Source organism: Cornus florida, unplaced genomic scaffold (genome assembly GCF_030987335.1).
Source record: "Cornus florida cultivar Cherokee Brave unplaced genomic scaffold, ASM3098733v1 CherokeeBrave_3.0.0_Hap2_Chr06, whole genome shotgun sequence".
Lineage (NCBI taxonomy): Eukaryota > Viridiplantae > Streptophyta > Magnoliopsida > Cornales > Cornaceae > Cornus > Cornus florida.
In genome coordinates this window covers 46,589,039-46,602,526 of record NW_026775576.1, presented here as the reverse complement: position 1 = coordinate 46,602,526, position 13,488 = coordinate 46,589,039, and the positions used below count along the sequence as shown (strand labels likewise).

At 37.7% G+C, this 13,488-nt stretch overlaps 1 pseudogene; it reads left to right on the top strand.

The window, feature by feature from the left end:
- Nucleotides 1-2,126: 2,126 nt before the first annotated feature.
- Nucleotides 2,127-2,225, top strand: LOC132315301 (small nucleolar RNA R71; annotated as a pseudogene).
- Nucleotides 2,226-13,488: the final 11,263 nt, after the last annotated feature.

Here is a 13,488-nt window from a genome sequence, read left to right as displayed (position 1 = left end):
ATGGACACTCTCAAACGGATGGTGCGGCGACACAGCCCATTAAACTCCACCCAATAAATGGTTCTTTGAAGAACTTGTTGGATTAAGCTCAAAAGAAACTTTTGATCCCTTGTCTATGCAAGAATAATGTTTGGGCTTTCATGCCCTTTCAAAGCAAGAATTTGAAACAACACTTTGAGAATGCATGGTTGAAGATAATCCCTTTGAAGTTTTGGTCTTACACAAAAGCTCATTTCCTTGACATTGAAGATCATGTCATATTTCTACAACATTAACCTCTCCTTCATATTTGCCAAATGAATTGGGTGTGGGATTAAAGATATTCAACTTCACCTTCATATGTCTAAATGATATCTTCATTTTCCCCGTCCTCCAATTGATGTTGGCATTAGCAGTTACCAAGAAAGGACGGCCAAGGATAACGGGAATTTGGCTCTTAGGATTGGGGATCGGTTCTGTGTCAATGACAACGAAATCAACCGGGAAGAAGAATTTATCAATTTTAATCAAAACATCCTCAATGACACGCCTAGGCTTCTTGATAGATTGGTCGGCAAGTTGCAAAACTACCGACGTTGGTTTTAATTCACCTAGGCCCAATTTGACATAAACCGAGTATGGAAGAAGGTTAAGACTTACTCCTAAGTCAAGAAGTGGCCGATTAATGATATGATCACCAATAATGCGTGATGTAGTGGGTGAATCGGGGTCCTTAAACTTTAGAAGAGTATTATGTTGCAAAATTGAGCTTACTTGCTCGGTCAAAACCACTTTTCTTGGTGCTTGGCTCTTGTTCTTCCGTTTTTGGGTGCACATGTCTTTCAAGAATTTGGCATAAGCTGGAATTTGCTTGATTGCATCCAATAGTGGAAGATTGACTTTCACTTGCCTAAACATTTCCATGATTTCATTGGCTTTTGCCTTTTGTTTTTCCTTCGAAATGGATCATTTTGAGGCATCCGGAAATGGAACTTTTGGTTCAAACATTTTTCAGAATTTTCTTTTGAACTCTCTTCAACATAAGAAGTTTTCAAATCATTTTTCAACAAAACTTTTTCAACATCGTTTTTCAAATATACTGTTGAAATAAAGGAGCAATGGGATGTGAAACGGGACGGGTGACAACTTGAAGTTGCACCGGTTCACTCTCTTCATTGGACATTTCTACTTGATTATTCACAATCCTACTACTCCGCAAGGTAGTCACCGCATAAACATGTTCAATGGTGTGGCCTTCCGATGAGGAATGGGTTTCCATAACATGTTGTTGCTTAGGTGGGGCATTAATAGACATCTTTCCCTTCTCTCTTGCATTGAGAGTGCTTGTTATTTGCCCTACTTGGGTTTCTAGCTTTGCAATAGATGGAGAGTGAGAATGAAGCAATTGAGTGTTAGCCTCTAAAGTGCCCAAAGCATTTAAAACTTTTTGTTCAAAGGTAGGATTTCTAGTATTTCCTTGGGAATAAGATTGGTTGGGAAAATGAGAATTAGCAAATTAATTCCCTTGTGATTGATAAGGTCTATAGCCTTGGGATCCATGTTTTTGAAGTGGAGGTGGAATGTACTTCCCTTGGAAACTGCCTTGGGAAGGGTTTGAGCCCTCTCCTGGGTTTTTCCAAGAGAAATTCGGATGATTCCTCTAACTTGGATTATAGTGACCATAAGGATTGTTCCCTTGGTTCACAAAAGCTACATTGACTTGTTCATTAGGTTCATTTTGCACTTGTCCGTAAGGACAATGAGAAGTAGAATGAAGAACACTAGAACAAGTCATACATGATTCATTTGATGCACGATGAGAATGGTTAGGAAAGGAAGATACTTGGTTCACTGAGTTGTGGTTAATCAAAAATTGATCAAACCTTTGAGATAAAGACTTCATTTCGGCGGCTATTTCATTTGAACGGTTGACTTGATGTAAGCCAACACTCTTCCTACCTTGTGTATTTCTACCATTCTTTGAAGACAATGTTCTATGTAATGAATTCTCACTCATGCTTTTATAAAGACGCCATATATCATCCTCATACCTATAAATGTCTGAGCCACCCATGGAAGCATCAACCATACCTTTATAGTTGTCCGATAGGCTCTTAAAAAAATATTGAACTAATTGCCATTTGGGCATGTCATGGTGTGGACACTTCCTAAGCAATTCATTGAAGCGTTCCCATGCCTCACGAAACGTTTCTCCATCCCCATGTGTGAATTCTCTAATTGAAGTTCTCATGGCATTGGTCTTAGAAACTAGATAGTACTTCTTCAAGAATTCTTGTAGCATTTCTGCCCAAGAAGTGATTGAAAAAGGCCTAAGATTGTTAAACCAATACTTTGCCTTATCCTTTAAGGTGAATGGAAAAAGTTTGAGTCTTAAAACCTCTTCCGGCATGTCCGTATATTTTACGGTGGAACAAACTTCAAGAAACTTATCCAAATGCTTGTAAGGTTCTTCACTAGGAAGTCCATGAAAGTTAGGAAGCATTTGAATGGTTTGTGCTTTGATTTCATAATAATGTGCTCTAAATGGAGGCAATTGGATGCATGTAGGTGCATTATACTCATTAGGCACATAATGGTCTTTTAAAGCAAGAAATGGATTAGCTACTTGAGGTGCAACATGAACACCTTGGTTTCGAATTCCTTGATTGATGATTGGAGGTTATGGAGCATACATTGGCCTTGGCATTCCATAGGGAACTTGGCCTTGTTGTTGTTGTGGTGGTTGGTGAATGTATGGCTTAGACATACCTAATGGTACTTGTATGTTCTCACTGTGCATATTAGGATGAAGGATACCTTGTTGGTCTATGTGACCAAGGTCCTCAACGTGATCATCATTATGGTCATCCATTGATAGATTCGTTCTATTTGAACTTCTTCTTCCCCTAGGATTTCTAACGATGGATTCAAGATACAAATCTAAAGGAACAAGAGTGGGTCTCAATGAACGACGTCCATGCATGCACAATGCAATACAACAAGCATAAAGAATGACAAACACTATGCCTTCACAACAATGCAATTAGACTTCTTCCACAAACACTTAATTCATACTCCCATGCTTTAACAACAATGATGCAATGATAAAAAAAATGCCTCCACGTGGACTCACGATTTATCTAAGAAATTAAAAATAAGCCTCCACGCGGGCTGACGATTTAACTAAGGGATTGAGTAAGAAAAAGCTCACAAAGGTCCTTTAGCACTTCAACTCCAAATTTAAAGCTTAGCTTAGCAAATTTTTTTAAAATTTTTAGCTTTTTCCTTCTTTGCTTGCTTGAATGCTCCTTTGCTTGCTTCCTCTGCAACAGTTCACCTAGTTAAGTAAGAACAACACAATAAGTAACCAAAAAGAAAAATAAAAATAAAGTAAAGACACGATTAAAAGAGTACTAATTCATAATGAATTCCACAAATCTGACTTTGCCAAATCAAATCAATCAATCCCCGGCAACGGTGCCAAAATTTGGACGGGACGACGGCCGTTCCTATGTGCCAAAGTTGATGTATTGAACGTGCGGTTCAAGAAAAGCCTTTTAGGTCAAATTTAAATTTATAAAAACCGTTACCAACACTACTACTAACGTAGCAAGAGTGAGTAGGGATCGTCCCAAGGGATTGTGAGGATCGAATAAGGTTGTGGAATCGCTATTAGGGCTAGTAGGTCGAGTGATCAAACAATTGGTTGGTTGGTTGATTAGATTAGAGAGCAACTAAATTAAACTAAGTGATAACAAAAGAATGCAATTAAGAGTAAATAAGAGAAAGAAGAGTCTTGGGGTTTAGAGATCACCACCAAGCAATGCATTTCTATACCATTTACAAGTGACTAATGAGGGCAATTGGTGTGTTGCAATATTGGTGTGCGTGTGTGTTTGGTTGATTCAACAAGTAAAGTGACTAGCTAAGCATGTATTATCTAAACATCATGTGAAAGGCACAATATATCTAAGCAATGAAGCACATATTGTCTAAACAACATGTGAAAGGCACAATAGATCAAAACAAGTCATTAATCCTTTCATTAAGCTCACAATCCAAATATAACACAAGGTTAGAGACATATGCTACTTGCATTCAAAAGCTTGGATCATCAAACAACAAGCATGGATTGTCCTCCCATTTAACACTACATTACAACTACACTACATCTACACTACTAGCATGAAAATAAACTAGGGGAGAGGCACAATCCATCAAGGAATAGGTATGAACCATCAAGAGAATCACAAGACCATTCCATTAAGCACTATGTTTTGATAATCTCTAAATCTATAGCATTAATACACATAGACATGCATTAATAACATAAGAAATAGAGGCAAGCACATGAACATCTATTCTAGCATACATAGACATATGGATAGAATGAAATGATCAATTGGAAGCATTAAACCACATAAAACATTGAATAAACAAGATCTATATATATATAAGTGTCAAAATATGTATTATAACACTAATCCCTCAATAATACACAAGATTAAGATATATAAAGCATGGTTGGGGCTAACTCTAGCCCCAAGAGGATGTCTAACCACTCATGGTGATATTGCTCCAACCCTCAAGCGCTAACTCCATGGTAGAGATTTGCTCCTTGGATGATGAAGAGCCTCCAATAGTGTCTCTTGCCTCCTCCTTCTTTTCTTCTTCCTTGAGAATAGCCTCAAAAGTTGTATCCCTAATTTTTTAAGAAGCTCTCTCAAAAAGTACATCATATTCCTTATATAGGTAGGTCAAATAACACACAAAATGAGCTAGGGTCGTGCAAAGAACATTCCCCAATGATTGGATAAAGGACAACTTTCAATGAGCTGGAAATTTAACTTTTTTCGCACTGAAGGAATTTCGATCGATCGAACCTTAGACTTGGATCGAACGAACATGCTGAGATCTATCGAACTTAGGCTGGATTGATCCAACTAGTTGAGCTTTTTAGGAAAAGACAAATCCGAGATATTTTTGGAGATATTTTGAGGAAAAGGACAAAAGTGGTTGGTAAGGTGGTACAATTAAATAAGATCAATCATTTGGATAAGGACAAAGTATTCGATCGATCGAAGAATGGCGTTGGATCGATCGAACTTTTGACTTTCTGCTTTGGGTCAAGGTTTGGATCTATCTTGAAGTACTGAGATCGATCAGTGTTCGATCGATCGAACCTTGAAGTTGGATCGATTGAACTTTGCTGCTTCCCACCTTTGGCTTCTTTTTGCTCCTTTCTTTTTCCACTTTGCTCCTTTTTTTGTTTAATCCCAGAGTTGCTTCCTTTTTGCTCTTATTTGGCTGAGTTAGCTTATTTTCGAGATAAGTGCCTGAAAATGAAAATAATACGAAATCAATCTAAAACGGTAAAGTAAGATAGATAAAGGTACTAGAATGCCTATGCTTAAGGGGTTTAAATATGCACTTTTCAGCCCTCATCACATTGCACAAACCGAAAGGCATCTGTCTATATGCGAATGTACCGAATGGACAGGTGAAAGTAGTTTTCTCTTGATCCTTAGGATCAATGGCCACCTGATTTTGGCCAAAATATCCATCTAAGAAATAGTAACTCTGGCCATCCAACCGCTCTAGGATCTAATCAATGAATGGTAATGGAAAATGATCATTTCTAGTAACGGAGTTGAGTTTTCGGTAATCAATGCACACATGCCATCCAGTGGTAGTGCGTTGTGGAACTAATTCTCCTTCAGAATTCTCAACTACCGTAATGCCTAAATTATTAGGTACTACCTGAGTAAGACTCACCCATTTGATATCTAAGATGGGGTAGATTATTCCCGCATCTAGCAACTTCACAACTTCCTTCATAACCCACCTTATTCATATTAGGAATCAATTTTCTTTGGAGTTCCCGAGATATTCGGGAATCCTCCTCCAAAAGAATCTGATGTATGCAAATTGTGGGACTAATTCCTTTCAAATCAGCCACACTCCACCCAATAGCCTCTTTATTTTGCTTAAGAACTTTTAAAAGATTGCTTTCTTGGGAACTTGAAAGATTGAAAGCAATGATCGCCGGGAGGGTGTCATTTAAACCCGAGAAAGTGTACTTGAGCTTGTTCGGTAGTGGCTTAAGCTCAAGCTTAGGTGGAGACTCTAAGGAAGGAATAGGCGAAATACTAGAAAGTGGAGGAAGAGGCTCCAGTCTAGATTTTCATAAAGGAAAATCTATGATATGAGTGGAATTGAGCAACGAATTCATTTTAGAAATTAAAGATTCAATATCGAAATCCTCATAATTGAAGTGGTTTAGACAAGCTTCTAAAGGATCCTTGGATAAAATAGTTGGGAGTGATTCCTCAACCAACTCATCAATAACATCAAGGAAGAAGCATTCACTATCATCGTAGGGATGATGAATAGCATTAAAGATGTTTAGCTTGACTTTCATATTCTAAAAAGATAAATCCATGGCTCTGGACCTACAATTAATGCAAGCATTTGTTATGGCAAGGGAAGGATACCCAAGAATACCTGGGATATAATTTTTGGAATAGTGGACCAATTTTGTATCAAGAACTAAGAAATTGATTGAAAAATAGAACTTGTCCACTTTTATGAGTACATCTTCAACAATACCTCGCGGTTGCCTGACAGAACGGTCAGCAAGCTGTAGAACAACTGACGTAAGGTTTTAACTCTCCTAAACCTAGATTCTCATACACCGAGTAAGGAATATGATTGACACTTGCTCCCAGATCAAGAAGTGTTCACCCTATCACATTGTTTCCAATGGTGCAAGAAATTATAAGAGCATCAGGATCTTTAACCTTAAGAGGAGTGTTATATTGAAGAATAGCACTTACTTACTCGGTGAGACAAATTTTCTTAGGAACTTGGCTTTTAAATTTTCTCTTTTAAGTGCACAAGTCCTTTAAAAATTTGGAGTAGGCAGGAATTCGCTTTATAGCATCAAGAAGAGGTAGATTGATTTTGACCTATTTAAAGACCTCCATCATATCTTGAATTTTCTCCCCTTACTTACCAAAGTAGGAGGGGACGTTCAGGATAAGGCACTCTTGGCTCATACGTTGTCTCAAGGTTTGGAGCAGATGAAGAAATGACCACTTTGGTCCATCGGTATAGGCGCGCGCGCGCGCTCGGGGGGGGGGGGGTGGGGGGGGTTCACTTCGGCCAACCAAAGCCCCACTTCGGTCAACCAAACTGTTGCTGCTTGGGTTTACTTTGTTCCTTTCTCCGGTATAATACAGTTTAAGTGTTGGAAAGTCATTTAGAGCCTTCATGAAGTATATTTAAGACTTAATAATGATGTTTTTGACACTAAACATGACGGGATTGACTTAGGTAACCCCGGGTTTGGGAAAGGACCCGGTTAGTGGTTCAGACCTACCGGTTCGGGTCGTTACACTTTCGCTCTTGAGAATGAGCGGCTTTTGCTTGATCTTGAGCATACCTATCTTGTTAGAAAGCCATCATGCGGATGTTATCCATAATGGGCTCGTTTGTCATTACTTGAGTAAACTTTTCAACCATATCTTTTTCTTTGGGTGCAACTCGAGAACTTTTCACTGGAAGTTTACTGGCTTGCATCTCTTTTACTTCGGCAAGGTCTTGGATAGACTTGTCTTTCCTTCTTCCACTAGCCATGGAATAATCTGCCCAGAGGTCCCACCAGGCATGCCAATATGTTTGGCTCACAAAAAATCATGGTTCATTCCGAGCAAGTGGAAAGGGTGCGGGCGTGCCAGGAACTGTTGTCGTTCTAAAGAGGAACTCTAAACAATATTCTAGTTAGAGATTTTGGGATCAGGCGACTGTACGAAGGACTTGAATGGCCACCTTTAAAGGTTCTTTTTGCCTTGAAAAATGACTTAAGGACTATTCTAGTGCTAGTGGAAAGAAAAAGAAATTGAAAGTGCAGGACTGGCAATTAAAAGTGCTATGAACTAAACTGCATACATCTTATATACATATATATCTAACATTATATGTATATAAATGTTCTTCCCAATTTTTGGTAACTCATTCCTTGACGGAATTTTCTTCGTAGCATGTTTCCTGCCAAAGCACTAAGTATCCCATGATCAAACAACTTGATAAGCGCTAAAAAGTGCTTATTTAAACCCCTTAAGCTCGAGTATTCTAGGACCTTTATCTATCTTATTTTCCCGACTTAGATTAATTTCGTGTTATTGCCCTTTTCAGGTGCTTATCCCTAAAATCAGTCAATTCAGCCAAATTAGAGCATAAAAGAAGCTATCTCAAGCTGAATAGAAGAAATGAGCAAAGTAGTGGAAAAACAGCAAGGTTCGATCGATCAAACATATCTTTGATCGATCTCACAATGATCGATCCAGCCTCATCAAGATGCATCAAACCCCTTGCCCTTATCCTCAAAAATTCCCATCTTCGATCGATCGAACTTTCCTTTCAATCGATCAAACTTCTTTGATCTTATCCCCACCTACCACTTTTGTCTTTTTCTCAAAATATCCCAAAAATATCTCAGACTTGTCCTATTCCAAAAAGGCGCCACCAAGGTTTGATCGATCCAGCCAAACTCTGATCGACCTGTCCATTCTTTGATCGATCTCATCAGAATTCGATCGATCGAACTTCCTCAAATCCGAAATAAAACAGAGTCCAGCTCATTAAAAGATGGCTCGTGGTGCAATCATTGAAGGGGCTCTAGTGCATGAGACCTGACCATTGGGTGTGACACTTGAGCTACCTATATAAGGATTTTGAGCCATTTTTACATAAGAGCATAGAGGCATATAGAGGATCATCATATCATCTTAGAACAAGAGAATAGAGAGAGAGCTTAGACATTAGAGAGATACATACACCATTTGGGAGTTCTTCCACTCATCTAGGGTTTCCATCAAGGAGAAGAAGATCAACTCTACGACGGAGATAGCCCTTGAGGGTTAGATGACTACATCAATGAGTGGCTAAACATCCCTAAGCATGCCTTCTAGATCTTGATGTTTTGTATTATGAGGGGATTTATGTTGTAATTCTTATATTGACATTTGATTTATATATGAATCTTGTTTCTACAATGATTTATGTCATTCAATGCTTCCAATTAATCATTTCATTCTATTCATATGTCTATGTCTGCTAGAATAGATGTTTATATATTTATCTCTTGGTTTTGTGATATTGATGCATGTCTATGTGTGTTGATAGAATACTCTTGTGGCTTATTTGATGGTTTATACTCATTTCTTGATGGATTGTGCCTTTACCTTAGTTTAATTAGTTTAATTTGCCTGTCTTTAGTTTAGTTATAGTGTAGTTGTCGTATTTTCTTAGATAGGAAGACAATCAATGCTTGTTGTTTGATGTTCCATGCTTATGAATGCTAGTATAATTCTCCAGCTAGTTAAAGTGTTTGATTGTGAGCTTAAAGGAAGGAATAATGGCTTAGTTTGATATATTGTGCTATTCATTAAGTTGTTTAGACAATGTATGCTTAATTAGTCATCCATGCTTATTGATTCAATCAATTACACATTTGGATAATGCAAAATATATTTCCCCTCATTTATTACACATTGAGTACCTAGAAAGGTGATGTTTAATGGTGACCTCTAAATCCCAAAATCCCTCTCTTTTGTTCTCTACCCCTTTATTTACTTTAGTTGCTTTGTATTGAATTTATTTACATTGTAGTTCAATTAATCAATCAAATCATCTTTTGATCACTTGACTTACTAGTCCGACCTTGTTTTCGTATCACATTGCCCTAGATCCCTTGGGACGATCCCTACTCACCCTAACTATATTAGTAGTTAGAGGAAGTAGTGGCACTTTATAAATTTAAACTTGGCCACTCTTTAGCACATTTTAGGTGGTTGCTCACGACACACACCAAGTTTTGGCATCGTTGCCAGGGATCAATTTTGGCAACGCCGTGTTTTGGAGACAATTAGAAATTAGTACTCTTTTGATCGTGTCTTTACTTTATTTTATTTTGATTACTTATTGTGTTTGCTTTTTATTGGCTAGGAGTATTGAGTAAAAGAAAGTCAAGTAAGGGAGAATTGAAAAGCAAGGAAATAAGCTAAAGTATAAAAAGACTGAAATCTAAAAAATTTGTAAAGTTAAGCGAAAATTGAAAAATGGATTGAAGTTACTTAAGGACCCTTTGTAAGCTTTTCTTAACTCAATCTCTAGTTAAATTGTCGGCCCGCGTGGAGGCAAGTTTTTCATTTCTTAGATAGATTGTGAGCCCGCGTGGAGGCAATTTACTTTTCTTTGCATATTGTTGAAAGCATGGGAGTATGGGACCAATATTTGTGGAGGATGTTTGTTGATTAATTTGTTGTAGGGGTAAAGTGATTGTTATTTGATTGACTACTTGTTATTTGTTTTGATAGTGCATGCATGGTCGTAGATCATTAAATCCTACTCTTATCCCAATTAATTTATATCTTGAATTGGTTGTTCGTAATCCTAGGGGAAGAGGTAGTTCTTATCACTCCATTTCATCAATGGAGGAGCAACATGACGACCATGTGGAGAACCTTGGTCACATAGACCAACAAGGCATTCTCCACCCTAATGTGCATCATGACAACATTCAAGTACCATTAGGCATGCCTAGACCATTCATTCTACCACAACAACAAGGCCAAATTCCATTGGGAATGCCTCGGCCAATTTTTGCTCCACAACCTCCCATGGCTCAAGTTAATTATGGTGTTCGTTTAGCACCACCGGCTGGGAATCCTCCCATTGATTTGCGTGATCATTATGTGCCAAATGAATACAATGCACCGACATGCATTCAACTACCCCCATTTAGAGCTCACCATTATGAAATTAAACCGCAAACTATTCAAATGCTTCCTAACTATCATGGACTTCCAAGTGAAGAACCGTACAAGCATTTGGATGAGTTTCTTGAAGTATGCTCCACCGTGAAATACATGGACATGCCGGAAGAGGTTTTGAGACTCAAACTTTTTCCTTTTACCCTTAAAGAGAAAGCAAAATATTAGTTCAACAATCTTAGGCCTTTTTCGATAACTTCTTGGGCAGAAATGCAACAAGAGTTCTTGAAGAAATACTATCCGGTATCAAAGACCAATGCTATGAGAACTTCCATTCGTGAATTTTCTCAAGGGGATGGGGAATTATTTCATGAGGAATGGGAAAGATTTAATGATTTGCTTAGGAAGTGTCCACATCATGACATTCCCAAGTGGCAATTAGTCCAATACTTCTTTGAAAGTTTGCCGGACAATCAAAAACGAATGGTAAATTCATCTCTGGGTGGTTCTTATCTTGATAAACATGAAAATGATATTTGGCAATTGTATGAAAGTATGAGTGAAAATTCTATGCATCAATCTTTGTCCTTTAAAAATGGTAGAATTCTAGGTGAAAGGAAGAATGTTAGCATATATCAAGTTGACCATTCCAATGACATAGCCGCCAAAGTCAATCATTATCTCAAAGGTTTGATCAACCAAAATTCGGTGAATCAAGTGTCTTCCTCCCTTAATAATGTTTATCATCCATCTAATGAAACATGCATGACTTGTTCTAGTTTCTTACATTCTATTTCCAATTGTCCACATGGACATGTCCAAAGTGAGAACCATGAACAAGTTAATACCACATTTGTTAACCAAGGGACTAATTGTTGATCAAAAGCCCTAATCCATTTCTTTTGATGATCACAAACTAGTTAAAAAAGTTTTATATACTAATGGTTCAACTGAGTTCGAATGCAAGGAAAATGAATGCTTCATTATAAAAAGGAAGAAAGGAACGTTATATGGCCACTAAAAGCTTCAAGAAGAAAGGTGTACTTAACAAAGTTCAAAATATCAAATTATGATGTTGACAAAGTACAACAAGAAGGGGCTTAAAACAGCATGATCAGCAATATACGTCAACTGGTTTAACACACATGTCGACCAGTATCTAGGCAGAAGTAAAATTCAAAGAAGAGCTTAGATACGTCGACTGGTTTAACACATGTCGACCGGTATCTAGGCAGTAGCAAAACTTCAAGAAAAGGCTCCTTCACGTCGACTAGATTAAGCATACATCAACCGGTTCATATAAAGGATACGTCGACTGGTTTGCAGCTAACGTCAACTAGTTTATACCAAACGTCAACCGGTTTATGTCACATGTCGACTGGTTTGGTCGCAGCTCTGCAGATTCAAAATTTAAATGGCTAGAATTTCATTTAATGCTCCCAACCACCTGCAATAGCTCTATTAAACTCGAAATCTCTACAAATACAAAAGGTTGGTCTACAAACAAAGGGTCTTCCTTATGAGAGCATTCAAGAACATCATTCAAGAGCATTCAAAGATCCTTAAATTCTGATCTGAGCATTTACTTCTTATTTTCTTCTCTCATATCAGTTCAGAGACTAGAGCTTCATTTATTTCATCCAGTTACTCTAGTGTGAGAGTTATTCTTATAATATCTTCTAGAGAAAGCGAGAGAGAAATAATATTGTAATCTTCATTTATATATCTCTACTATCTTGTAAGGGTTGGTATGACCCAAAAGCAAAGCTTAGGACAAAGGTGTTCTCCAAGCAAGGAAGAGAAGCAAAGTCTTGCTTCAATTGACGGTTTGCTCTCCACCATTAAGGAGGAGCTTTAGTGATTTTGGAAAGTCTCAAGGGAGGACCTTGAGCCAAGGAATAGGAGCTTTCGAACCTCGCTAAATCGCCGAGTCACTGTTTGTAATTCCCTATCTCTATCCTCTTTACTTGTGCTTATATTGCTTGAATATTTCTATTGTGTATTACATTCTATTTAGTTGGAAATAAAATTTTTAATTATAAACATTGGCCATTGACTCTACCATTGACTATATTCATCCCCCCCCCCCCCCCCCCCCCCTCTCGAGTCAATTAGTGACTAACAATTGGTATCAGAGCCTAATCTCTAGAAAAATATTTAATCATCTTAGAGAACGATCATGGCCAAGACAATGTTTCATCAGGAAGGTCAATTTAACAATAGACCTCCTTAGTTTGACGGAAGTGACTACAACTATTGAAAAATCAAAATGAGAGCATTTCTAAGAGGCATATATATAGACATTTGGAAAGCCACCGAACAAGGAGACCATGTTCCAACCAAAATAGTAAATGGTGAAAATGTTCCAACAACCGATATTGAATGGACCCTCAATGATCGTAGGCTTGTACAATGCAATGTCAAAGCTATCACGAATCTCTATTATGGCTTAAGCAAAGATGAATTCAATAGAATTTCGAATTGCGAAACGGCCAAAGAAATTTAGGACAAACTTAAAGTTACCTATGTAGGTACTAGTCATGTTAAGGAATCCAAAATGAATATGCTTGTCCATAAATATGAACTCTTTACCATGAACAACAAAAAAACTATTAGTGAAATGTATTCTCATTTTACTAATATCGTGAATCCTTTGAAGGCTCTTGAAAAGTCATATACATCATCCGAGAATGTGAGAAAAATTCTTAGGTCTTTGCCTAAAAATTGGGAAGCC